This window comes from Sciurus carolinensis, chromosome 4 (assembly GCF_902686445.1).
Source record: "Sciurus carolinensis chromosome 4, mSciCar1.2, whole genome shotgun sequence".
Taxonomy (NCBI): Eukaryota; Metazoa; Chordata; class Mammalia; order Rodentia; family Sciuridae; genus Sciurus; species Sciurus carolinensis.
The window spans coordinates 141,672,804-141,688,393 of record NC_062216.1 but is presented as its reverse complement, the minus strand read 5'-3'; the positions used below and the strand labels follow the sequence as shown (position 1 = coordinate 141,688,393).

Sequence of the window (15,590 nt, the reverse complement as noted above, 5' to 3'; positions counted from 1 at the left end):
ATATATCATAGCTTTTAAATATTTAGTATTGTATTTGATACTGTATCTAAATAATTATGCAGTTAACATCTTCATATATAGCATTTTAAATTTGTGTTAATTAGTTTTTTTTTTTAAGCCTCAAGTTACAAGGTTAGTCGTTGGCTGGTGGTGTAAAACACATTTGCAGATGGGAATCCCTGAGTTCAGTTCCTAATATTCCCCAAACTTAAAAATCCAAAACCTTAGATCATTGATTTTAAGCATTTAGTTTTTATATAAGCATTTTAAAAACAGGAAATCTCTAAATTCTACATTAGCTGCATCCCATACTTTTTTTTTTTTTTTTGTATTGGAGATTGATCTCAGGGGCACTCAACCACTGAGCCACATTCCTAGCCCTTTTCATATATTATTAGAGACAGGTTCTCACTGAGTTGCTTAGGGCCCCACTAAATTGCTGAGGCTGTCTGAATTTGCAAACTTCCTGCCTCAGCCTCCTCCAGAGCTGCTGGGATTACAGGTATGCACCACAGTGCCCTGCCCATACATTTGTATATACTCTCTTTTCTTCAGTTTGAAGAAGACTTTTATTTAACTTGCAATATTTTTCTTTTCTCCAAGAATCATTTTAAATATTCTATTTCTAATATTTGAGGATTTTTCAAGTACTTTGAAGTGTATAATACATTTCCGTTGTGATCAGATAACATGTTTTGTATTATATAAATCATTTTCAATTTCTTAGCAAATGTTTTATAGTTCAGTAGAAAACATTTTCATGAATACCCCATGTGTACTGCAAACAGCAGGTATTCTGCAGTTTTTGTTAGGGCCAAGAACTGTATTTGTGAATAAGGATAAGTGATTGATCATCTTCCATTTGGTTTACTGGTTTCTGGAAAAACAATGCTAAAATCTTTTCAAGTGCACACGTACACACGCACATCACATATATAAAGAGCAAGAGAAAGAAAAATGGTGAAAAACTAAAGAGAGGGAGGCAGAGACATGGGTAAGAAAGTAATATATAAGCAGAGATGATGTGAAATTTTTCTCAGTTTATAATATCTATTGAGAAAAGGACCATATATTTTATTGTCTAAAACTACATGTTCATGACATTTCTTAAACAAAATTAAAACATTTTGCAATAAAATCTCAGTCTGAGCATATGGTTAAATATATTTGACAAGTACTGAATCATTTATCATTTATTTTTTCTTAATATTTGGTCAATTTAATTTTCTATTTCTTTGATAATTTTTATACACTTCAGTTCTTTATAAATCTTATATTTTAAGGTACATGCACACTGGTATTTTATTTTATATTTTAATCAACATCTTATAGCATGATATTTGTCAACTTTCTCAGTTTTAATTTGAACATTCTTAATTGCTTTCATGAGTATCAAAAAGATGGAATTGGAGAATATCATGCTAAGTGAAATAAGCCAAACCCAAAAAAAGCAAAGGCCAAATGTTTTCCCTGATAAGTGGATGATGATACATAATGAGAGTGGGGGGAGGTAAGGGAAGAATGGAGGAACTTTAGATTATGTAGAAGGAAATGAGAGGGAGGAGGGGGTGGGTATGAAAAATGGTGGAATGAAACAGCCATCATTACCCTAGGTACATGTATGATTACACGAATGGTATGAATCCACATCATGTACAACCATAGAAATGAAACGTTGTACCCAATTTGTGTACAATGAATCAAAATGCAGTCTAAAAATTAAAAAAATAATAATTAAAAAAAAAGAAAAGAAAGGAAAAGAAAAAAAAGACTTTATCAGACTTTTTAAGGTCAGACTGATTTTACATTAATTTTACTATAATTTTTATTATATGTTTTGTTTTGTTTTGTTTTATATTATTTTCCAACTTCAGAGTTTATTTCTTTAATTCTGAAACCTAAGTTGAGGTCGCTCATTTTATTAGTTTTCTGGCATAATGATATTAAAACTGAGCTGTGCTCATTTTTGCATACCAATAATCATTTAGCAAATGGCATGCTTGGAAAACTATAATTTAATCCTAACTACCCCAGTGGTAAAAATATATTAACACATAAAATTATTGTAAATTTATTTTTAATTAATCTATGTATAGTTCATTTACATACATTTGTTTCTCAAACAAAAGTTTGGCTAGAAAATTATAATCCACAGTAATAGAATGTAAACTACTTGGCAGTGATTCCTGCTCTTGATGGTTACGAGCCTGGTCTCCATCATCCTTATCCTACTGTGCTTTTGCTGACAGTTACTAATACAAGGTAGATTTAGCAGTCTGTTTTAAATCTCTGGAATGTGTTTTTCCTAGCATAAGTGCCACCTTCTGTCTCTACCTTGCAGTAAATTCTTGCAGATTCTGTGATTAATTGGTTGACTTGCAAGTTGATTAGTGAAATGTTAGCTTTTACGGCAGACATGAATAGTATTATTTTCACTAGACATCCTATTCTTAGACTGCTTTTAAAATAGGGCTTATTTTTTATTCATTCCGATGGACAAATATTCTATTTCTTTTAATTTTCCTTGATATTTTGTGAATATATCTATGTTCTCCAAAAGTATTTAAGTGTTGTGAAAAATTGATATTGATTGTGACATGATGTCTGGCGTAACAAGGTATTGAGTAGCTTTTTGTGTGTGTGAAGTTAAGTCAAAAAAATAAGGAACACAAACATGAACAAAGAAATTGAGATAAATTCTGAACTTTAATTTGGAAAAGACATGTGTACTTATCAAAAATTAACTTTAAACTTGTTTAAGTGATACACGGTGTGTTTCTGTGAGTGTTTTTGTAAAAATACATTCCACAAGTTATACAGATATGAATATATGTGTACCATAATTTCTAAACTCATAATAATAAAAATATAAATATCTAAGAGAATAGATACCTGGTAATGTCATTTTAAAATTTTGTTTATAGTTGAAAGACAATGATTATATATATGTGTGGGGTACTGTATGATATTTTCCCATATGTATACATTGTGCAATAATCCAATAAAGATACCTAACCTATCTGTCACTTTATGCATTTACTATTTGATTGTGGTGAACATATTTAAATCCTCTATTGTAGATATGTTGAGATATTCACTACATTGTTGTTAACCATAGTTACCCTGCTGTGTAATAGAATACTAGAAATTATTTCCCCCTTGTAACTTTAACTTACTTGCACCTGTTGGTTGCTCATTATTTCATTATCTCTTTTAACATGACCTCCCCTAGCCCTATACACCAGCCTCTGGTAATCACACTCCCACTCTTCTACTTTCTACTTCTAAGAGACTGGCTTCTTTAGATTCTGCCTTTGAATGAAATCATGCAATATTTGTTGTTCTATGCTAGACTTGTTCCCCCTCCATGTCCTTATCAGTATTTGTTATTTTTTTGTCTTTTTGACATGATCATTTTAATTGGGATAAGGTCACACCTCATCGTAGTTTTGATTTACATCCCCCTGATGATTAATGACACTGACAATTATTTTCATTTAACTATTCATTCATTCACCCATATTCTTTTGAAAAATATCTATTCAGACCTTTTGCTCTTTTTTATTTATGTATTTTGTATCATTTACATTTTTCTTTTTTATTAGTACATTTTAATTATAATAGTAATTGGTTTTGTTTTGACATTTTCTTAAATGTATTTAACTTGTTTTGCTCCATTTCAGTCCCCAGTGCGAATGATACCTTCAGTTGTCCGTGACAAATTCTGCTCCTCAAATGTTGAAGTTTGAATGTTAGTAAAATGACTGAGGCAAGCACAGAAAGCAAGTTTTATTTAAAAAATAGTAACACAGACTTCTGGGAGGGAGAAGGGGCCATAGCTGGTGTCCTGGTATTCCAACAAGTGAGACTGTCCTTTTATTCATTATAGTCTTTCTTTTGTTCTCCTGCCCTCTTCCCCCTTATCTCTCGCTCTGCTCTCCTTCCTGTATACTGACTGGGCCCAGGAGATGCCAGGGGGACGGCCAAAAGGTGAGAAGCAGGTGGGCTGGATGGGCCAAGGTGGAGTGATCATGATCAGGGAGGAAGGGAGCAGCAGCCCAGGGGCATTAATTAGCAGCTCCCTGTCTGTTCAGAGGGTACTTCATTAACAACTTTCTGGGAGGGCCAGGATAGGCAGGTAAACTTGGTAATCAAAGGGCTCTGGAGGCATTAACATTCCAATCTCCCAAGGGTGATCTCCAACTTCCAGGACTCAAACCAGCTTCCATTTTCATGATAGACCCAATTACCTATTTACGCTGACTGCCTGTCTGTCTTTTAATCCTTGCTTCACTACCTCCTTCCTACTTCTGCTCCTTCCACATCCCCTTCTTCTATTCTAATGATCTAACTGCTATTAATTTTTTAAGTAAATGCATTAAAGCTATGCATAAAAGGGAATTTTTGTGATATATTCATACATAATCTGATCAATTTCATTCCACAGATTCCAACCTTTCCCATCCATCATCCTGCTCCCACAATCCCCTTCCTTTATGCCACTGTTCTCCCTTCTATTTTCTTGAGATGCCTCTTTTTAATTTTTTAAGATTTCTCCTTAGCTTCTCAATCAGTACATGGGCGAATGAACTAAACGGATATTTCTCAAAAGAAGAAGTGCAAATGGTCAACAAATATATGAAAAAAATTCAATACCCTTAGCAATGAGGAACATACAAATCAAAATCATGCTGAGAGTTTCCCTCACTACAGTTAGAATGATAGTCATCAAGTATGCAAATAAATGCTAGCAGGAATGTGGAGAGGGGGTAATGCACACTCATACATTTTTGGTCAGACTTCAAATTAGTGTCACCATTTTGGAAAGCAGTGTAGAGGTTCTCTAAATACCAGGAATGGAAACACCACATGACCCAGCAATGACTATCCTTGGTATTTATCCAAAAGAATGAAAATCAACATACTATAGTGATAGATGCACACTAATGTTTATAGCCGCACAATTCATAATAACCAAGTTATGGAACCAACCTAGGTCTCCCTCAACAAAAGAAGGGCTAAAGAAAATTAAATTTTATTCAGCCATAAAAAAGAATGGAATTATGTCATTTGCTTGCAAATGGATGGAAATGGAAACCATCATGCTAAGTGAAATAAACCAAACTCAGAAAGTCCAATCGTTGAATGCTGTTTTCTTTTTCTTTTGCCTTTTAAGAAATTGAATTATTTGGGTATTTTGCTATTGAGTTGTTTGAGTTCCTTATATATTATGGGCATTAACCCTTTTTCTGATGCAACATATTCAGATATTTCATCCTATTTGTGGTGTATCTGATCACATTGTTGATTGTGTCCTTTACTATGTACAACAAGCTTTTGAGATTTATGTATTTGAATCAGTCAATTTTTGTTTGTGTTGCCTATGCTTTGAGATCTCAACCAAAATATCTGTAGCCAGACCAATGTCTTGGAGTGTTTCTCTCTATGTTTTCTTGTAGCCATTCTATTGTTTTCGATTTTACATTTAAGTTTGTAATGTATTTTGAGCTTAATATAATCTAACTGTTATTGTCATATGATAATTGATTAGAAATGAATTACTATTGCGATTTTTAATTGTTTCCTAGTCTTTTATAGATATTTCCTTCCTTTATAACTCTATTACTATCTTTTTATGATTAAGTGCTTATCTGCAGTGATACTTTTTTTTGTAGTTTTTAATGTACATGGGAAAAGATATTGGTCCATCTCATCCTACGGATGAACATTGAAGAGACTGTTCTTTGTCCACTGTGTGTTCTTGCCAATTTTGTCAAATACCATTTAGGTATAGAAACCCAGGTTAACTTCTATATTTCCTTCCCTGTTACATTGGCCTATATGTTTATTTTTATGACAGTGTCATTATGTTTTGGTTAATAAAACTTAGTAGTATAATTTGAGGTCAGGTATCATAATGCCTCCTGTTTTGTTCTTTTTACTCAAGATTGCTTTGACTATCTGGGGTCTTTTGTGGTTTCATGAAATTTTGAAATTTTCTATTTTTGGAAGACTGTCAATGTTATTTTGATAGAGATTACATTTCATCTGTAGATCACTTTGGATAGTATGGACATTTTAATAATATTAACTCTTCCAATCTATGACCATGGAATGTCTTTCCATTTATTTGTGTCCTTTTTAATTTCATCCACCAATGTTTTGTGGTTTTCAATGTAGAAACCTTTCATCTCCTTGGTAAATTTATTTCTAAGTATTTTTGGTAGCTATATTAAATGGGATTTTCCCCTTAATTTCTTTTCCAGTATACAGGAATTCTATTTTCATTTGTGTCCTAAAACCTTACTGAACTTTTTCAGTTAGTCCTAGCAATATTTTAGTGGAGTCCTCAGAATTTTCTGTATTTAAGATCATCTATCTCATCTGGAAAGAGGAACATCCTGTTTGGATGTCTTTGTCTTTTATGGTCTTTAATTTGAAGTTTATGCTACGGTGTAAATAAGACTGTTCTTACTCTCTTTGGGTTTTTCTGCATGGAATATCTTTTTTTCACTTTTTCATTTCAGTCTATGCATGTTCTAATCAGTGAAGTTAGTTTCTGGTAAACAGAAATTAGTTGAGTCTTTTAAATATTTGTTCATTTTTATATAATCTTTTAATCATAAACATAATTTAAACTGTTTATATTTAAGGTGATTATTGATTAGAAATGAATTATTATCGCCATTTTTAATTGTTTCCCAGTCACTTTATGGATCTGTTTTTCCTTTTTTGCTCTGTTGCTATCTTTCTATATGGTTAAGTGCTTATCTACAGTTATATGCTTTGATTCCTTTGTAAAATTTTTTATGTGTGTATCTCTTGGAAACTTTTCTCTTGGTGAATACCTTAGATTTGTAAAACATCTTACATATATGAAAAATTATTTTTAAGCTAATAGATACATAACTTTGATGACAACAAAGAAAAATGATTTCCTTTTACCTCACAAAACTGAATTTTTCACATTTTAATTTGCACCTTTTTATAATATATATCCTTTAAAATTATTATATTTTTAGTAGTTTTGTCTCAATTTCCACATTATATATATGTGATTTATATACCATTGTTATAGTATTGGAGTATTTTTGTGTTACTATGTAGCATTCTTGTTTTTCAGTTTGAAAAATTACATTTTGCATTTCTTATTAGGAAGGCCTGGTGACACTGAACCCCTTCAGCTTTCATTTTTCTGTTATTTCTGGAGGAAAACTTTGTTGGGTAAGGTATTCTATTTTTGACAGTTTTCTAATTCATTTTTTTGTTTGTTCCATATCATTTGATCCTGTACTTGCTAGTGTTTCTGCTGAAAAACCCATTCATAGTCATGTTAGCAACACTTTATATGTGATTTTTTTTTTTTTTTTTAAATCTCTTACTACTTTCGGAATTTTTGTCTTTGGTTTTTTGATAGTTTGACTATTCTAAGTCCTAGTGCTTTCCCTTTTTAACTTGGTTAGAAACCTTTATTTCCTGTACTTGTGTGTTGGTATATTACCCCAGGCTAGGGAAGTTTTCAGCCATTAGTTCTTCACAAGGGTTTATGGCTCTTTTCTCTTCTCTTTGTCTTCTAGTAGTCAAAGGTTTGATCTCTTGATGCTGCCCCATAATTCTCATAAACTTCCTTCCTTATTTTTCATTCTTTTGTGATTTTTGTTTTTTTCCTCTGGCTGTGAAATGTCAGCTGGTCTATCTTATAGCATACTGCCTCTTTGCTTTCCTTGCTGGATTATCCAGTTGGAACTTTCTATTGAATTTTTCAGTGCCGTCTTTATATTCTTAACCTCTGCTGTTTCATCTAGTTCTTTTCTATGATTCTATTTCTTTGTCAAATTTCTCACTTTTTCATGTAGTTTTCCAAATACTATTAAATTTTCTATCTGCACATTCCTGCGCTTCAGTGGACATTTTCACAAGTACTATTTTGAAGTTTTTAAATATATGTGTCATGCTGAGAATTCAACCCAGGAGATTTTGCATATCAGGCAACCCACTCTACCTCTGAGCTATATACACCCCAGGCCCCTATTCTGAATTTTTTGCCTGTAGTTTTATAGATATCCATTTCTTTGGGGTCTAGTATTGGAGCTTCATTAATTTCTTTTGGATGTATCATAATTCCTTGAAATTTTTATAATCATTTTGTTCTTGTGTTGTTATTTACACACTTGAAGAGACATTCTCCTTTTCCGCCTTTATAAGGTGGGCTTTGGCAGGAGTGAAGCATCAATATTTAGTATTTACTGTGATTCTGGAAGGGGCTGTTGGTGAGAACCTGACTAAGCCAAGATTTTTATGAGTTCTCTAGTTTACTGGGAAACATTCTTTGCTTTGATGTCAAATGAAATTACTAGGTAATCTATGAGATCACTGGCTCATCTCTGACATAAGGCAGAATTTCTGGCAGGGTTCTGTTGTGACTTTTGTTAAGACCAGTCACACAATATATGCCCTAACGGGTCCATTCTACTACATAAGATCTGCAATTGGGCAGGTCTGCTGATTGGTTTTCTAGGTCAGGTGGAATCATTGTTTTGGATAGGCAGGACTTCAGACTCTTTAGAAATGTGTCACTGAGGATGACCTCCTTGTCTGAATAGCATTGTTGGGTGGGCTTTTGGCTGAGTTCTGTAGCTGTAACTGTTTATTTTCCCAGATTAAGTAGAATTAACTTTCCCTAAAAAGCTCAAAGGAGGGAGACTCCCTGCTTGGAATAGGATAATTAGATGGGGTACTGGGCTATGTGGGACCCCTGCCTGCCTTTCTGGCTAAAGTCGGTTTAGCTTTTTCACTTTTCTGAGATTCACTACCAAATTTCTGAGATTAATTCTTGCCTGGGTGGTAGGTACTGTGACCCAATCTTTTTGCCTAGGTGAAGCCATTGCTTGGTCAAGTCAGAGTAGCCCCTTTCCTTCTCTGAAGACTGAAGATGGGAGTCTACCTGACTCCCATCACTCCCAGTATCCTGGAACCAATGGGGAGAATGGAGCAGAGAAGTTAGCAATCTCAGAGCTCAAGCTAGACTTTACTTCCACTAGGTTTCTCAATGTAATTAGCTCAGTTTTGTGGGTGAACTCTGAGGCTAGATCTTACCTCTGAACAAGCAGAATACCTTTCATGAAGGCAGAAGTATTATCAAAGATTTTTTTTGGTCAGTTTATTTTAACCCAACCCCTGGGTAGTCAAACGGTACTATTTCTCCTAGTATTCTCCCACGAAGTGAACCTGGAATGGGCTTCCTGTGAAGCATTTCAAAATATTAGGAATAATAAATGACTACTTCCAGTTCTCCTTTCCCCCCTGTAAGAAACATGGGTCCAGATAAATCCCTGCCTGTCCCTGTGATGACCTGCGGGAAAGGGTGAGGACACTGTATTCAGAGTGAGATTTTTCTTCTTGCCCTTCAAATTCAGTTAGACCCATCCAGCTGCCCCAGGCTTTTTTCCAGGAGTTGAATTTTTCAAAAAGATGTTCTGATTTGTAGATAGGATATATGTTCCTTGAACTTTCTGTGTGGGAAAGTAGAGCACAAAGCTTTCTTCGCCATTTTGCTCACATCATACAGTTTTTAATAGTTGATATTTATTTGTGTGTGTATGTGTGTTGTATTTTCTAAAATTTGTTTTAGATGTTTCTCTAAATAGATGTTATAATTGCTTTTTCACATATTTTACATATAACTCAAAATTTTTACCATGATAAATATGCAAGTTTTAATATACTTATGTTGTTAGTTCAATAATAAATAATAAAATTTATTAAATTAGACTTAGTAAATATTAATTTGGTGCTAAGACAAAAGATAAATGTATCACTGATAAAGAATAAAAACTTATTTTGCTTAGCATAATATTCTCCATCTCCATCCATTTAGCAGCAAATGCCGTAATTCCGTTCTTCTTTAAAGCTGAGTAATATTCCATTGTGCATTCTATTGTCATGTATAACTTAATTAGAATATATTTTGAAAATTAAAAAAATAAAAACAAATTAAAAGATTGTTGTTGATAAAATCTAGCTACTTCAAGTGAACTTCAAGCAATTGTCAATGGAACCAGAGAAAACAAGCCAATATTAGCAGTCAATGGTAACAGAAACAACTACTTGGTGAAGAATTTATACATGAGGAATTCAGACCTGACCAGCCAGAGACTTTGTCATTATTGTTGTCCTATTTGTCTAAAAATATTTTTGGTTTAGGGAGAAGGAATTGGAAGTTCTTGGGAGAAATCTATTGTTATTTATAAATTATATAAAGCATTGTATGCCTTGTATACTGTTGGTTATGAACAATAACAAACTGTAGTTAATTCTGCACAGAACAAACACATTCCGTGATGCTCAGTGAATCCCTTTGTGAGCTTCATTAAGCTCCATCCTAAGAAACTTCTTCAGGCATTCTGATGGCTCCCATCTCAACTCCAACTACCTCAAAATCCAGTAAAACAAATGACTGAGGAAAAGCAATCCATCCTGATTACAGGATGTGGCTTCAACCATGCTCACCCATTCTAGAAGGTAATGCTGTATGACCTATTAACATTCCTGCCCTGTTACAAGAAATCACAGTTTCAAAATCCAGTGTGAATAAAGAATCCTAACACAAAGAAGATCTTTGCACACCCAGCAATCCAAAAGGAAATGCACATATTTGGCCACCAGTGTAACCATGTAAGTATGAGTTACCCCAATAGAGAGGATTCGATGAGGATTTCTTTCTTTCTTTATATTTCTTTCTTTCTTTCTTTATTATTTTCCAGTACCAGGAATTAAACCCAAGGACACTCAATCACTGAAATACATTTTCAACTTATTTTTTTTTTTTTTTTTAATTTTGAGACAGGGTCTCAAAAGTTGCTGAGGTTGGCTTTGAACTTGAGATCCTCCTGCCTCAGCCTCCTGAATCACTGAAATACAGCATACACCAACACGTCTGGCTTGATAAAGATTCAAACTCTTCCTTTGTGTCGTAGAGCTATTATTCACAGAGACTATACCTATGGACACTTTGGTCTCTTTGAGTTTCCTATTAAAAATATAATAATATTTGCTTTAAACCCCACAAAAAAGAATAAAACATAAAATTTTTCTGTAGAAAAATACTACAAGTTTAAAGTGGCATTTCACCAAGTGAATAAGTAATAAATATTTGAAAGTCTCCAACTTTTCAATACATCATTTTTTATTAGTTTAAATGATTTAAGCAACTTTTTGTTTTCCTTTGGTTTTTTTCTAATAGGTCTTCTGAATTTATTTGTCCTATGTGTTTAATTTTTAAAAATTTGTATTACTGTCTTTTTTCATTTGCTTCATGCATATATTTCATATTTTGGGGGTTGGTGGTGCATAAGATCAATCCCTGGGACCTCCTGCACTCTACTATTGAGCTACATCCCCAAACCCAGTGCTGTGCTATATCCTAAGGGAGAACTACCTAATGTCCTCTTCCAAATGAAAGACCACACAACTTTCTAGACAGTAACTTGAAATCTATCTGTGTATTTATTTTGTCATCATCTTCCATACTGGCCATATGGTTGGAAAAAAAGTTTCTTCAGTAAAGGTAGTGTGTTGATCAACAATTTGTATTGTTGTAGTTACCAACTTGAAGGCAGTAAAGATTTATTTCAGCACACAGTTTTAGATGTTTCAGTCTATGGTTTGTTGGTCCGTTGCTTTTGTGACTGTGGCATTTTGATGGAGAGCAGGGAATGCCCCTATTGACTAACCCCTCTCTAGACTCCGTCTCTTAAATAGTGCCATAAGCTGGGGACAAAGCCCTTAACAAATGGACATTTGAAGAACACTTAAGATCTACATTATAGAGGATAGTAATCGACATCTGTTTTATTCAGTAGAGTAATCATTAATCATTATAATTATCATTGAACACTTGTAATGTGGTCAACATTAACTGAGAAACTAAGTTTAAAATGTGTTTAATTTGAATTTTAATAGCCACATGTGCCTGGTGCTATGTTGTTCTGAAAATATCTATGGGTTGCTCTAACATTACTTCTACATTAGTTTTCATTACTGTTCTGATATTTTGTGTATTTGATACAGTTACTAATTTACTAAGTATCAACCATAATTTCATATTTGGCAAATTAATAACTATTTTATAGATATTATAGTTATTATTACATATAATAGTTAAAAGAAAGTAGACATAAATTGATATGTAAATATTGATGACATGGAATGATGTCTTCAATAGAGTTTTAACAAATAAGAACAAATTGCCCAATAGTATGAATTATACAATTCCATTTCTATAAATAGTACGCATCTATATGCAGATGTAGTTATATTACATTTTTTCTGTAGAGTTTTCCACATATTTAAAAAGAACAGTATAAACCAGAGACTATTTAACTGCATTTGTTGATGGGACATTGGAATAGAAGATAACAAGACACACTTTGGTCCCCCATGATTTCTACTCCTTGTATCTATGCTCATGTTTAATACTCTTCCAAATGTGGGTCAGACTTGTGACTTGTTTCAAAACCATGGAATAAGGCAAAGATGATAAGAGAGATGTGTCTTTTTCTTTGTAGTAGTGTGTAAAAATTCATGTCTAATTTGATCAGTTATATAGCACCTGAACATACTACATAGAAATGTATATATTAGGTTCCTGATATAAATAAATAATTTTTGACTGAATAAAAGTCTGAAACATTATAGAACTTTAGCCCTAAAAGGACACCCTTTCCCTTGTTGGCTTTGATGAAGCAATCTGCCATATTGTAAACTGCCATTTGCAGAGGGTCACGTGCCAAAATACTGAAGTTATCATCCAGCAAAAGTCAGAAAGGCAGGAATCTTGTGTCCTACAAGAAACTTCAAGATGGCAAAACTCATGTGTGTCTTGGAGCAGATCATAAAATGGAAAAAGAGTAAATGATTCTAAAATCGTAGACTATGATCAGGTCAGGTACTTTGAATTCATCATTTTGACATTACATAAAATTGAAAGGCTCCCAATTGAGAACTTTCTTTTGGAATATTAATGATGAGCGAAGGATAATGTCGAATGTACCAAGAAAGGAGAAACAGAACCATCTCCTGAAAAAAATAACAGTAAAGTAGGTCATTAAACATTTGAATCTCAAGATTGAGTATGAAGATAGGAAAAGCAAGGATGATGCAAAATAAGACTTGCTTTTCTATATCTGAGTGAACATTTCAAAACTAATTTAGAGCTAAGACTAGAATCACAACCAGACACAGCATCGTCCTGTCCTGCTAGAGTCCTCAGAGAAAATCTACTGGTCCTGATTTACTGGTAGGGGTAATCAGAAGTCCTATGATTGTCTGGTCAAAAACATGCACTATTTGGGTCTTAAAAGATTTGAGTTGGCAGGTTATCTTTCCTCACATACATCAGGAAGTTGATAACTTTTCTTTCCTTCTAGGGTTCCTACCAAGTTCAGAGGAACAGTATTGTCCCAAGGTAACCTGTCATCATAAAAACTAAATTATTTCACTTGAGGGCTAAAAGTATTAAGTGCGTGTGTGTGGGCAAAGTGTCTGTGTCCTAGTTGCTTGATGCTGCATAGTGGGAGTTTCATTAAATGCTGACAAAGTTTTAAAAAACAAACAACAACAACAACAAAAAAAGAAAGTTCTAAAAAAAAATCCCACTGAAGATTTTATGCATTAAAGATGTACTAATTTTCTAAAACAAAAATATCAAATTTATTCTGACACAAAAGGAGATATAATTAAATGGGAAAATAGCCATATACAAGTATACGAGGTTTATTATCACAAACATGACAATTTTCCTAAAGAAAATTAGAAATTAAATTTCTAATGTATTTAAAATTTTGGAATTTAGAAAAAATTTAAAATAAAATTCCTAAATTAGAGTGATTGCATAGTTACTCTAATTCTCAAAATATTAATATAATATTTAAAGGAATCTGTCAAGAATAATTAAAATGAGTTTAACTAAAACAGTTTTGAAAGAACAAGATGGAGCCGGGTGCAGTGGCACATGCCTGTAATCCCAGAGTCTTGGGAGTCTGAGTCAGGAGGATAGCAAGTTCAAAGCCAGTTCAGCAACTTAGCATTCCCTAAGAAACTTAGCAAGTCCATGTCTCTAAATAAAATACAAAAAAGAGCTGGAGATGTGGTTCAATATTTAAGTTCAATCCTTGGTACCAACAAGATGGATAAGTGAATTACAACAGCTATCAGGATATACTAATTTAATAAACAATATTGACAAAGGAATATATAAATAGACTAGAGAGACACAAAGGAGAGCCTATAAATAAGTTAAATTTCAGCAAGTTGCTATACAACTGACAGAACTTTGAAATTCAGTCCAAAAATGGGAGAATAAATTCAAATGATTCTGGGATAACTCATTTCTATATAAAAATGATAATAATAAATTGATCTCAGTGTTGCTAAAGTAAACTTCAGGGGCATTACATAGTTGAATGAGAAAATAAAATGTGAAAAACTTACAAAGACTTAAAAGGAAGTACTTTTGTGCCCTTGTAATAAGAAAGAGAAATAAAAGGGAAATCATAAAAGGAGTAGGCAGATAAATTTAAATCCATGCCAAAATGAAACTATTTTGTACATTTTAATAGATGAAAGTATATTTCCTCAGATGTAATCAAAAGAAGATTAAAGTTCATAAAATATGTTAATAAATATTAAATATTCTAAAAAGTATATGACATATAATGAGAACTAGATAAAGGTTAATTATAATTAGCATAATTTTATTAATATATAAAGAGCTTTTTACTAGCCATAAGAAATATAAACAAAAAGCATCCATTTTCCATAAAATTGAGTAAGAACATGAATAGCAATTGAAAGAAATAAAGCAGAATGACCAATTAATATGTTCCACTCTTGCTACACTAGCCAGAAAAAAGAGAGATGTCATTTACTTCCAACAGAATGGGAAAAATTAAAACAATTGTTAGTAAAAAGTTTTAACAATGATAAGGGGCAATGGAAGTTTCATTAATTACTGGGAACTGAAAATTAGTTCAACTACTTTCAAAGCTATATAGCAAAAGTTTAACAAAATTAAAATTTACATATTCTATAAACTAATAATTCCATGACTGTTAGATATCACATATAACTTTTATAAGTATGTACAATGTGACTTTTATAAAAATATTTCCTATGTTTTTGAATATTTAAAAAATTAAAATCAACATAAATATTCTCTAAAATGCAAATTGATAAATTTTGTTTGATAATGACATCAAAATCAACAAACTAGAGTTATAGGTATCAGCACAAATAAAAATCAAAAGCATAATGTGGCATAATGTGTAGACCACATGAAAGGAGATATGTATATTAAAATATTTAATAAAAAAATTATAAACATGTTAACTCTTATCATATATTTTGTGGATAATGCACATAAATGATAAATATAAATGATGAACATAAAACTCATAAAAGTAGGTATAACTGAGATAGAAGCCTGGGTATGAGATTAGAGTATTAAATAAATCATCAACTTTTAAAGATATAATTTAGATGAAGTGCAAAAATGAGTCTGAATTTTAGGCAGGATAGACATTAAGATCTGA

The 15,590-nt window shown here is 32.6% G+C and overlaps 1 non-coding gene across 1 annotated transcript; it reads left to right on the top strand.

Moving 5' to 3' along the window:
• The first annotated feature begins 13,213 nt into the window (after positions 1-13,213).
• On the top strand, positions 13,214-13,342 carry LOC124984124 (small nucleolar RNA SNORA3/SNORA45 family). Its single transcript, XR_007108584.1, has one exon. It is a non-coding gene; the product is annotated as a small nucleolar RNA SNORA3/SNORA45 family (small nucleolar RNA).
• Positions 13,343-15,590: the final 2,248 nt, after the last annotated feature.